Consider the following 12,500-nt stretch of genomic DNA (forward strand, 5'->3'; position numbering starts at 1 on the left):
GGAAGAGGGGGAAAGGGAGGGAGAGGGGGAGGGGGGAAGGGTGAGAGAGGGGGAGGGGGAAGGGTGGGAGAGGGAGAGTGAGGAGGAGGGAGAGGGGGTGAGGGGGAGAGGTGCATCAGGCAGATACCTTCACGTCCGACGAGCATCCTTCAAGTGTCTGCCCTGCCTCTTGTAGACCAGGTGGACGCCGAGTGTGCATTTGGAGCGCCTTGTGTGTGCGCCGTGCGCGCGCGCGGGAGAGAGAGAGAGAGAGAGAGAGAGAGAGAGAGAGAGAGAGAGAGAGAGAGAGAGAGAGAGAGAGAGAGAGAGAGAGAGAGAGAGAGAGAGAGAGAGAGAGAGAGAGAGAGAGAGAGAGAGAGAGAGAGAGAGAGAGAGAGAGAGAGAGAGAGAGAGAGAAAGAGAGAGAGAGAAGGCAAGAGAGAGGGAGATAAGGCAAGAGAGAGAGCAAGCGAGAGAGAGAGAGAGAGAGAGAGAGAGAGAGAGAGAGAGAGAGAGAGAGAGAGAGAGAGAGAGAGAGAGAGAGAGAGAGAGAGAGAGAGAGAGAGAGAGAGAGAGAGAGAGAGAGAGAGAGAGAGAGAGAGAGAGAGAGAGAGGGAAGGCGAGACAGAGAGATAATCAAAAGAGGAACAAAACCCAAAAAAAGAAAGAAAAAGAGTACATATGCTTGAACACCTGAGAATGCCATACAGTAGTTTAAACACACCCAATCATCAGGCCTCCAGTCTCTCCCAGGTGTGCAACCATGCCAACGTGCATGCAATACACAATACATGAATAGATCGCCAGAAATAATTTCACTCACGTCCACTTCGCAAACGGCCAAACAAAAACACCTTCTAACTCGTATATCTTTCGAAGCCAAGGAAACCCAATGCATGACCGCTTCAAAATCATGCATAACCGTGTTCATGGCGCAGCAGCAAAATACATGGAGCGAATAAAAGGAGGAAAAACAATGGATACAATTGAAGCAATGCTGTCAAATGATGCAAGAAGGGAGAGCCATGCCGGGGGATAGTGGAGAGGGGGTGGGGATGGGGGTGGGCATCGGGGAGGCGGGGAAAGGGAAGGCAAGAAAGGGTTGGGTGCCTTCCTCTTGTGCCCTTCACTCGGGGCATTAGCGTTGCCCTCAATACGCCCACACGGGTGGCGATTTCGTTGCCCCGCCCGCGTTTCCTTCCTTTGCCCTTTCCTCTTCTTCTTCGTCTTCTTTTTCTTCTTCTTCCTCCTCTTCTACTTCTTTTTTTTTCTTCTTCTTCTTCCTTCTCCTCTCCTTAAATTTCTTGTTCTTCATTTTCTTCCCTTTATTCTTTTTACCTCTACAATCCTTATTTTCATCCTCATTCCTATCATTATTACTTATCTAATTATCATCACTATAGTAATGATCTATGTTTTTCTTATTGCTGGTACTGTTCTTCCATTCTCATTATTGTATACATATTTTTTTTTCGTTACGTTTACTTACACATTTTTTCTTCGTTATTTCCATCTGCATATTTTTTCTTCCTTACTTGATTTCCTGTTCTGACTTCCTCTTTCTTTAAATTTTTCTTTGTTCCATTTTTGTTCTTTTGTTTTTTATGCAATTCCTCCCACTAAAACATTTTCCTGTCTGCTTCCTCCGCGTCCACCTTCCACTCTCTTCGATTCCCAACGTTCAATTGATCACTGCAAAACATTTCCTTGTGGTCTTCCCCTTCGTGGCTCCTGGGAACATTGCAAACCCTCGGTATTTGTTGCAACGCTCGCAATCAAACCACGGAAAGGGAGCAACTTCACATACAAAGAAAACGAGAAAAAAGGAAAACGAGAGAGAAGAAAACGGGAAGAGACCTCAATAAAGATAATTTTTCTCCTTCCAAGAAGCTGCGTCTTCTATCCTAAAGGAAAGTTCCTCCCGAAGGAAGAACCATTCTTACGCTCTGAGTCGTCCCCACTCCGGCCCCCTCCCACCTATTCCCCATCTACTCCCCACTCCAACGGTACTCCCTCCTCTCCACCCAACCCCACTCCCATTCCCACCCTACTCCCTCCCCATCCAGCCCCCTCCTCCTCCCTAATCTTCGCCCCATGTAATTTGCAAGAGCGCTACCAACCCGAGGGCACATGTTGCTAACCTACCCAACTGCAACATCTTCACCGCTCCCTAAAAGCGACGCCTTTCTTCAAGTCCCGTAATGGCTGCAACACATGTCTTGCAATGTGGGAATGGGGAGCAACAGGTACTTTGACTTCACTTTTATGCGGCCAAGAACACGTGGCATTTTGCTTTTCTCTCTTTCTTTCTTTATTCATTTATATATTTATCTTTCTCTTTCTTTCTTTCTCTTTCCTTCCCTTTCTTTCTTTCTTTCTTTCTTTCTTTCTTTCTTTCTTTCTCTCTCTCTCTCTCTCTCTCTCTCCCATTCATTGTTTTCTAATCACTCTCTTTATCACATACGTGACCAAGTTTACATTTGCATCTCTCTTTGAGATACTGAAATCCTTTCCCTAGGCCTAAAAACCCAGCCTTTACAAATGCCTTGGCCGACAGTACATTTTTTTTATGACGGGAGAGAGGGCGTTTTGGCGATATCAATCGACATTCGCAATAGGCCTACCTTTATCAATTTAAATGCACAATAGGCCCATATATCTCCGGGTACAATAAAGCAATTATAGGCCTACTACCACTGACGCCACGAATGTACGCACGAACGCTCTCATTCGCTCACTCGCTCGTCTCATGTCAAGTGGTTCTGACGACAGCGATCCACCTGTGACCCGACGTGTATCCGCTTACCCGCTTCTTCTTACACTCCTCTTCTATCTTCTTCTTATTCCTCCGCCCTTCCTCTGCCTCGCCTAATTCCTTCCTTCTTCTTTATTTAGCCCTTATTTTTACTCCCTTCCTATTAATTCCTCTCTACCTCACTTTCTTCTCCTTTCCTCCTAATTCCTTCCTCCGTAATCCCTATCTTTTCTTTCCCTCTTCCCCTCAACCCAAAACCTAATCCCCCATTACCTTTCACCTTCTCTCCCTCTCACTCCTATTCTTTTCCACCCCTCATTCCCCTACCTGTCTCCCTTACCTCTCCCTCTAAAATACTTCCTTCCTCCTTCTCCTCCCAACTCCCACCTTCCTTTTTCTTCGTCCCCTCTCCCTTCCTCTATTACTCCCTTCCTCCCTCCCTCCCTCCCTCCCTCCCCCTCTCTCCCACCCTCCTTTCCTCCCTCCCTCCTCCTGCTCCTCCTCCTCCTCCAGAAGTAGCACAGTAGCTCCTTCAAAGTAGCACCCTCAGAAGCAGTGATTAAGAAGGTAATTGCAGGATCGCTCTGACCCGGGCACCCTGACATCTTCCGGCACCGGGGGGCTTCGATCCACACCTTGACGTATGAGTTCGAGGGGGAGGGGGAGAGGGGAGTGGGGAGAGGGGAGTGGGGAGTGGGGAGGGGAGGAGAAGGTGCAGGAGAAGGAGGTGGGGGCGAATGGATGGGGGAGGAGGTGGACGAGGAGGAGGTGGAGGAGAAGGAGGGGGAGGAGGTGGAAGACGAGGGTGGAGGACGAGGAGGGGGAGGAAGAGGTGGAAGACGAGGGTGGAGGACGAGGAGGGGAGAAGGAGGAGGTGGAGGAGGATGGAGTAGGATGGAGGAGGGGGGGAGGAGAAGGAGGAGGAGAAGTTAAGAATAAAGAAGGGCAGGGAGGAGGAGGAGAAGAAGAAAGTGGAAAGAAGAGGAGGGTGAGAAGGAGAAAAAGAAGGAAAAAAGGAGCACGAGACGGACCTAAAAGGTTCTGTAAACAATTTCTCATCCATTGAAGGTTCGTGCGCTTCCCGAATGAACAAATCAAACAAATTCATATAAACAGAAGCATTATTCTCCCTCCCCATTCCCTTATATGAACTTCGTCACCCAAAGCACCAAAAAAAGCACATACATACACCATTCTCCATCTTCTTCTTCTTCTTCTTCTTCTTCTTCTTCTTCTTCTTCTTCTTCTTCTTCTTCTTCTTCTTCTTCTTCTTCTTCTTCTTCTTCTCTCTCTCTCTCTGCCCGCTCGAGACCCTGTGTTACTTTATAGCACCCACGTCTCCACACGGGAAATGAACCGCTGTTTCCTTCCCGATATTTCACGAGCCATCCCTCCCCCCTCCTCCTCTTCCCTCTCCCCCGCCTTCCCTGACGCGGCCTACTCTGTTCCTATCCCTTATTCTCCCTCTTTTTTTCCCTCTTTCCTCTTCCTTTCTCTCCTGCTTCTCCCTCTTTTCTCTCTCTCTCTCTCTCTCTCTCTCTCTCTCTCTCTCTCTCTCTCTCTCTCTCTCTCTCTCTCTCTCTCTCTCTCTCTCTCTCTCTCTCTCCCTCTCCCTCATTCTTTCTCCTTATCCTTCATTCCTCATCCTTCCTTCTCTCTATCCCTCATCTCCTTTCCTTCTTTATCCTTCTCCCTATCCCTCATCTTCTTTCCTCCTCCCTCCATTACCCTATCCTCTCTCCCCCTCCTCCTCCATCACCTTATCCTCTCTCCCCCTCCTCCTCCATCACCTTATCCTCTCTCCCCCTCCTCCTCCATCACCCTAGCCTCTCCCTCCCCCTTCTCCATCACCCTAGCCTCTCCCCCTCCTCTTCCATCACGGACGCAAGCAGAAGGCGTCCCACATGACCGCCGCGGGTGAGTCTCGCTGTCTTGGGAACCGTGTGGCTTCACCCAAGGTTGCTGGCGATTACACTTGATTAGGACGACGTGATTACAGGCGTTTAGAGGAACCTTGCGGGTACTGTTTTTAAAGGGCCTTCCCTCCCCCTCCCTATCCCCCAATCCCCTCCCTCGCCCTTTAAATACCCTCCCCTCCCCCCTCTCCTCGTCACAGACTTACGACACACTCGGCCATATAGCGTCGTCCTTCGAGGCGTGGGAACCTACAATCGAACTACAACCACGGTGCTAAAAGAAAAGTGTTATAATGCAGTAGCCTTTCCCAAGTGGGTGCTTCAACTGCCATCTTTATTATGCGTTGAGGTTGTTGCAGGGATAACATTGCGTCCCTCATCGAAGTGCATCGTGGTGATAATTCGTGTTTCGTATATACTTTTAATTAGCGCCTTGTAGTCGGTGCTTCATCTACTCTTTAATAACACTATGATCTTGAGCATGTTCTCAATCAACTGAACCCCCCCCAAAAAATATAAATATATATATATATATATATATATATATATATATATATATATATATATATATATATTAGTTCCGAAAAAAAAAATTGATCAGGTGGAATGCAAATGTTGCGTGAGCGAAAACTATTGCGAAAAGACACTGGAGACGGCGAAGGGAAGGTGCTACAGAGTTCCAGGGGGCTTCAGGCTGGCCATAGCAAGATCCGAATGATGATGGTTTAAGACGGCTTTGTGCAACGGAAATTGCACGAGGCGAGTCATCGTCGCAGCGGGACCTAGTATCACTTCACGAGGAATTTCCCCGTCGGGCCCGCTCACTTCGGTAATCTTTGTCAATAACAGTTTGAACGTGACAGGTTCGACTAAAAATAGTAAGGATATCATTGAAAACATACAGATAGAGACATCCACAGGCGCATACCAATAGAAACCAAAACAACACACAAATACGCACAAGTAAATACACAAAAGCCACAAACACACACTCACACACATACACACAGAAAAACAACACACTCCCCCCCCCCCCCACCCCCTACACACACAAACAAACATGACACACATCCCCTACGCATAAACAACATCCTTCCTAACCCCTCCTACCTCCCCTCAGCCCCCACCCCCACCCACCCCTTCCCTCCCATCCCGCGACGTAACCCCTTCGCCGCTAACCCACTGACCCAGCCATCGCTCCGTCGCGCGCCGTACAAATACGCTTCGACTTCGTACGACAGCGGCGGCGGCGGTGGCGGCGGCGGTGGCGGTCGCGTGTGGCCGTCACGCATCGCCGATTTATCGAAGCCGCTGATTTATGTCGGGAGAATCCGACGGCGGCTGCGCTCTGAACGGACCTTGGTCCAGTGGGCTGATTTTGGCGGTGGTCTTTTTATCTATCTTTCTATATCTTTATTCTTAAAAAAAAAAAAAAAAAAAAAAAAACAATGACCACAACAACAGCATCAGTGAGAATTTAATAACAACAACAATAATAATAATAATAATAATGATAACAATAACAATAATAATGATGATGATGGTAATATAGCAAAAATAAAGTCATGATAATAAGAATAACAATAAAAAAGAAAATAACAATAACAAGTGATAATAATAATAATAATAATAATAATAATAATAATAATAATAACAATAATAATAATGATGATAACAATAATAATGATAATAATAATAATAATAATAATAACAACAATACTAATGACAATAATAACAAAAAAATAATAAAGACAGCAATAATAAGAAGAAAGAGAACAACAACAGCATCAATGAGAATTTAATAACAACAACAATAATAATAATAATAATGATAACAATAACAATAATAATGATGATGGTAATATAGCAAAAATAAAATAATGATAATAATAATAATAATAACAATAAAAAGAAAATAACAATAACAAGTGATGATAATAATGATGGTAACAATAATAATGATAATAATAATAGTAACAACAATACTAATGACAATAATAACAAAAAATAATAACAACAGCAATAATAATAAGAAAGAGAACAACAGCAATTACAAACATCAATAACATCAACAATATAAAGAAATGAAGAAAAAAAGTGAAGGTTATCAGCCCACCCTTCGTAACGGCCGTCTCAGTGACCACGAGTGGCTTTGGTCATCTTCTCCATGGTCTCACTGTAAAAAAAAATCAAACCCTTTTTAGGCCTACACCGGACGGCCTATGAGATTCCTGTGCTCTCGTTTCTCTCGACGTATTTTACGCTATGTGTCTCTTTATTTCTTTGCGAAATATTAATCTTTATTCTCATTCCTTCCCCTCTCTCATCCCTACCCCTATCTTGGCACCCTCCTCCCCCTTACAATTCTTTGTAACATCATGAAATCCTGAACTCCTTGGGGGAGGGATGGGGGAAGGATGGGGGAAGAGAGGGAGAGGAACGATTCTATGATACGTACTTGTTCATTCTATTCTTTTCTATTTCTCTCTCTCTAAATCTCTCTCTCTCTCTCTCTCTCTCTCTCTCTCTCTCTCTCTCTCTCTCTCTCTCTCTCTCTCTCTCTCTCTCTCTCTCCCTCTCCCTCTCCCTCTCCCTCTCCCTCTCCCTCTCCCTCTCCCTCTCCCTCTTCCTCTTCCTCTTCCTCTTCCTCTTCCTCTCCCTCTCCCTCTCCCTCTCCCTCTCCCTCTCCCTCTCCCTCTTCCTCTCCCTCTCTCTCTCCCTCTCTCTTCCCACTTATTCCTCAACTTCTTCTTCATCTTCCCTACCCTTCTTCTTCGTCGTCGTCTCCTCCTCCCTCCACTGCACTCTGCACCTTGACCCTCGACCCCGACGCATTTATATCTTAATCAATCAAACTGCATCTAAATCTTGATGTCAACTTTCTCCATCCTCTCTACTTTCTCTCTTCATCAAGTTTCATTTTCTTCGTCATCAAAGGAAGAATTAAGTGTCTGCTAATTGTTACTACTTACGGTAAAAAAAAAAGATTATTGAACATCTGGGTTTCCACCTGTTCTCGATTTTTGTTCTTTCAGAATCGTCTATTTCCCCTGGGAACAGTTTCTTCAATATTTGATTATTCTTTTTTATTCTTTCAGAATAAAATAAAGTAATTTATCTTATTCATATCTAAAGCTAATGACATCTTTATGTAATTCCAATATCTATTAACGAGGTTCACTGTGAAAAAAATGTAGAAAAAAAATGCTTGAATAAGAATGAACAGTTATACATGTAATGTAACTTCGTGTCAATACATATTCCTCAGAAGAATCATTCACGGATAATTCATTCTTATTCTAATCTGTTCTACGTCATGAATGTTCATCTCTTTTGTTCATCTCTCTTATTCACCTCTTCGGCAGGTAAATAATCACAACAAACGGACAAACAAACAGAGCAATTTGGCCATCAACCCGTCATTTCGTCCGTCATAATTAAACAAACGTCACCTGTCAATCAAAGGATAACCTGCTAGACGACCTGCTACGGCCTGCTGCGGTTTGTAGGCCTATCCAGCATCTCTTTTTTTCTTAACGAGAATAAGGTGGGAAAGAATGGAGAATGAAGGAGAGATGGAGAAGGATAATGAGTAAGGGAAGTGCATTTGAAGGAAGCGGAGGAAGAGGAGGAAGATAAAAAAAAAAGGAGGAGGAGGAGGGAGAGAAAGAGCAGAAAGGAGGAGGAAGAAGAAGGTGGAGGGGGAGGAGGAGGAGGAAGGAGGAGGAGATGGAAACAGGAGAGGGGGAGCAGGAAGAGAGTGGAGGAGAAGGAGGAACAGGAAGAGAGTGGAGGAGAAGGACGTGGCGTGAGGTGGAACGGGAAGTGATATTGGAGGAGGAGGGGAAAGAGGAGAAGTGGGAGAGAATGCAAAAGATTAAGAAGGTAAGAGAGAGAAAAGGGGGAGAACAAGGAATAAAAATAAGAATAAGAAGAGAAAGAAGAAGAAGAAAAGCAAGAAAAAAAGATAAACAGAGGAGAGAGGGCATTAGAGAGGGGGGAAGGCAGACCTCACAATGCACCCTCATGATTAACGAGGTTAAGTCAGCCTCTTCATTATTACAGGGCTCCGATGAGGCTCCCATCATTACGCGGGGCTGTTACGTGGGCCTCATGGGACAGGCCGCGACGAAATGGGAGGGGGAAGGGGAGGGAGAAGGGGAGGGGGAGGGGGAATGGGGGGGAGGGGGAGGAGGAGGAGGAGGAGGAGGAAGGGGGAGGAGGGGGAAGAGGAGGAGGTGGTGGTGGAAGAGGAGGGGAAGGGGAGGAGGAGGAGGAGGAGGAGGAGGAGGAGGTGGTGGTGGAAGAGCAGGAGGAGGAAGAGGAAGGGCACGGAATGGAAGGTAGACACGACACTGGGGGTAATGCCGGTCGTCTTGCCCCCGCAATTCCCAAGCGACCCCCACCGAAAGAGATCTGACTACCATCGCAAACCGTATGCAACGAGCATCTCGGGGAATGATACTAATATCATATAGCGAAATGGGGAGGGGGAGGGAAGGATCAGGATTAGGTGAAATCACCGTTACATCTCATTTAAAATCATCTAACTCTCTCTCTCTCTCTCTCTCTCTCTCTCTCTCTCTCTCTCTCTCTCTCTCTCTCTCTCTCTCTCTCTCTCTCTCTCTCTCTCTCTCTCCCCCTCCCTCCCTCCCCCTCTATACACAATGCACACATCCTTCCCACCGTCCGTGCGCCGCCGCTCCCGCACCGCCGCACCGAACCTCTCACGACCGAGCCCTTGACGAAGATATAGATATTAATTACTATAATCTACACGGTAAGCCATCTCTCCCCTCCCCTCTCTTCCCCTTCCTTCGACTATCATCCCCTCCTCCTTTCTCATCGTGAGGCTATGGATGAAGTACCCCCTCCCCTTTCCATTCTCCTTCCCGTCCCCTCCCCTCCCCTCCGTTACCCTCCCCTCCTCCTTCCTCCTTCCCCTCTCCATCCTTCTCCCTTCTCCTACTCTTCCCTTCCCTTTCCCTACTGTGATGATCTGGATGAAGGACCCCCTCCCCCTCCCCTATCCCCTTTCCCATCCCACCCCCCTCCTTTTAAATCCTCCACTGCCTCCCCCTGTCACGACTCTGACCACCCGTAAACCAAGGGGGTGGGGGAGGGGGAAGAAAGTGACATCCCGCAGGTGCACGCAAGGACCAAGACATCATGACAAATGGCCGTGCAAATAAACCTTGAAGACATGGTCGAGGGAACGAGTGGTAGGCGTGAGGGGGAGGGAGGTAAGGAGAGGGAGGAGGGGGTAGAGGGAGAATGATAGGGGAGGGAAAGGAGGAGGAAGAGGAGGAGGAGGAGGGGGGGGATAGGAAGTGGGGGGAGGGGAGGGAAAGGAGGAGGAAGAGGAGGAGGAGGAGGGGGGGATAGGAAGTGGGGGGAGGGGAGGTAAAGTGCGGACGTGAAAGTACAGCTCCCCGACTGAGTATTGACACAAGGATTCCCAGGACTCTCTGCCCCTCCATAGTTCTCCTGTCCTTTAGTTTTCTACTTTACCTCCATACTTAGAAGAAAGTGTTTAAAACAAAAATATTTAAAATAAAAAAAAGAGTACTTCCTAAGATATATATATATATATATATATATATATATATATATATATATATATATATATATATATATATATATATATGAAAAAGAAAAACACGAGAGTTCAAATTTAAAAATTTATGAAAGATAATAACTACAATAAAATTAATAATAGAATGAAATAATGCTAATAGATATAAGATAATAAAATAAAATAAAGACAATGAAAAAAATAAAAAAAAAGAAAAACACTATAAATATCCGTGTAATTATTCTTCATGTAGAGACGACACACTTCCAAATGAAAATTCAAATCAATCAATTCCGAACATAGATGAATACTACATTCCAGGGAGCCCATTCAATTATACATGCAAGGTGAATTCTACGCGACCACCCTGAAGTTTCAATCAGAAAGAAATATCACTTTAAGAATCACTTTAAAACCTGTCCTCTTGTCTATCTGTCTTTCTTAGTGTGTCTGTCGGCAGCTATGTCGCTCCCTGCTGATGTTTTCGTCTTTGTTTGTTGGCTTGTTTCCGTCTCTTTCTTTCTTTCGGTGTGTGTGTGTGTGTGTGTGTGTGTGTGTGTGTGTGTGTGTGTGTGTGTGTGTGTGTGTGTGTGTGTGTGTGTGTGTGTGTGTGTGTCTGTGTGTGTGTGTGTCTCTCTCTCTCTCTCTTTCTTTCTCTCTCTCTCTCTCTCTCTCTCTCTCTCTCTCTCTCTCTCTCTCTCTCTCTCTCTCTCTCTCTCTCTCTCTCTCTCTCTCTCTCTCTCTCTCTTTCGCATCTTCCTTTCCCCTTCCCTCTTATCTACCCGTCGTACCCATTCAAACATAAAAAAACGACCCGCCCGAAGGAGGTGTGTACGAGAGAATTTCCTCGCCGCCCCTCTTTAAAAGAGATAGTTCGACCAGCTCTGAATCGGTCGCAATTCCATGGCCCGCTTCTCTATATCGGACCCTTCCTTAGCCGGACTTTGAGTGTCGTTCATGAGGTAAAATATTTGTGTATGTGTGTGTGTGTGTATGTGCGGGGCGGGGCGGGAGGGTAAGGGGGGTAAGGGGGGCTTGTGTGACTGTGTGTGTGTGTGTGTGTGTGTGTGTGTGTGTGTGTGTGTGTGTGTGTGTGTGTGTGTGTGTGTGTGTGTGTGTGTGTGTGTGTGTGTGTGTGTGCGTGTGTGTGTGTGTGTATGTGTGTGTATTTATTATATACCAATCCGTGTGTGCGAAAATCCGTGCCTGCAACTGTGCGTGTGCACACTGTGTCCATGTGGGCCGTGTTCGACTGTGTGTGTGCGTGTGTGAAATCACCGGAGATGACACGTGTACGCCAAGATAAACACAGGAATCCATCCACGACCGCCGGAAATGCGCAAATCAAATCAGCCTTTACGAGAACAAGAAAAAAATGCCCAGTCATCTAGGGCTTGGCACAGCCGGAGGATAGGTAGGGGGTAGGATGTAGGAAGGGGTAGGAGGGGGGAGGGGGTAGGAGAGGGAGGGGATAGGAGGATAGGGATAGGGTGTGGAGGGAAGGAAGAGCGGGAGGGAAGGATGGCGAGGGTTGAGGGTAGGGAGGGTGTGGGGGTACGAGTAGGAATGTAAGGGTAAAAGGAAAATAAATACGAGAGAGGTGAAACTACAGTCTGGGAGAGGGGATGGGAGGAAGAGGAGGAAAAAAAGAAGGAGGAGGAAGAGGAGGAGGAATAAATGGTAAGGGAGAGGAAGAAGAAGTCAGAGGATGATTTCTTTTTAGATTCTTCTGTCCATTCTCTTTTCTGGTCATTTTTCTCCTCATTTACCTTTTTTCCTCTTTTTATTTTTTCTTCTCCTTCTCCTCCTCCTCCTCCTCCTCCTCCTCCTCCTCCTCCTCCTCCTCCTCCTCCTCCTCCTCCTCCTCCTCCTCCTCCTCCTCCTCCTCCTCCTCCCGTCTCCCTCTTCCAGGTCAGGGGCGAGTATGACACGCCACAGGGACGGCACCATTAGCATAACATCGCCAGCCTGTCCGAGAGCGAAGAAAGGCAGGGAAAGGGAGAATGGAGAGAGAAAGAGATAGAGAAAGAAAGGAAAGAGAAAGAGAGGAGAAGGGAGGGAGGGAGGGAGGGAGGGAGGGAGAATAGGAGGGAGATGTAGAGGTAGAGGGTGAGTGAGAGGGTGAGTGAGAGGGAGAGAGAGAGAGAGAGAGAGAGAGAGAGAGAGAGAGAGAGAGAGAGAGAGAGAGAGAGAGAGAGAGAGAGAGAGAGAGAGAGAGAGAGAGAATAGAAGGGAGTATAGAGAAAGAGAAAGAGAGAAGATAAGGAAAACAAAT

At 46.5% G+C, this 12,500-nt stretch overlaps 1 protein-coding gene across 4 annotated transcripts in view; it reads right to left on the reverse strand.

Annotated features, from left to right (window-relative positions):
- Positions 1-12,500, reverse strand: part of LOC122261914 (uncharacterized) — a 677,613-nt gene that overhangs the window by 407,066 nt on the left and 258,047 nt on the right. The window lies entirely within an intron of this gene.

Source organism: Penaeus japonicus, unplaced genomic scaffold, assembly GCF_977035675.1.
Source record: "Penaeus japonicus unplaced genomic scaffold, GWHDUDI00000001_assembly GWHDUDI00000012, whole genome shotgun sequence".
NCBI lineage: Eukaryota > Metazoa > Arthropoda > Malacostraca > Decapoda > Penaeidae > Penaeus > Penaeus japonicus.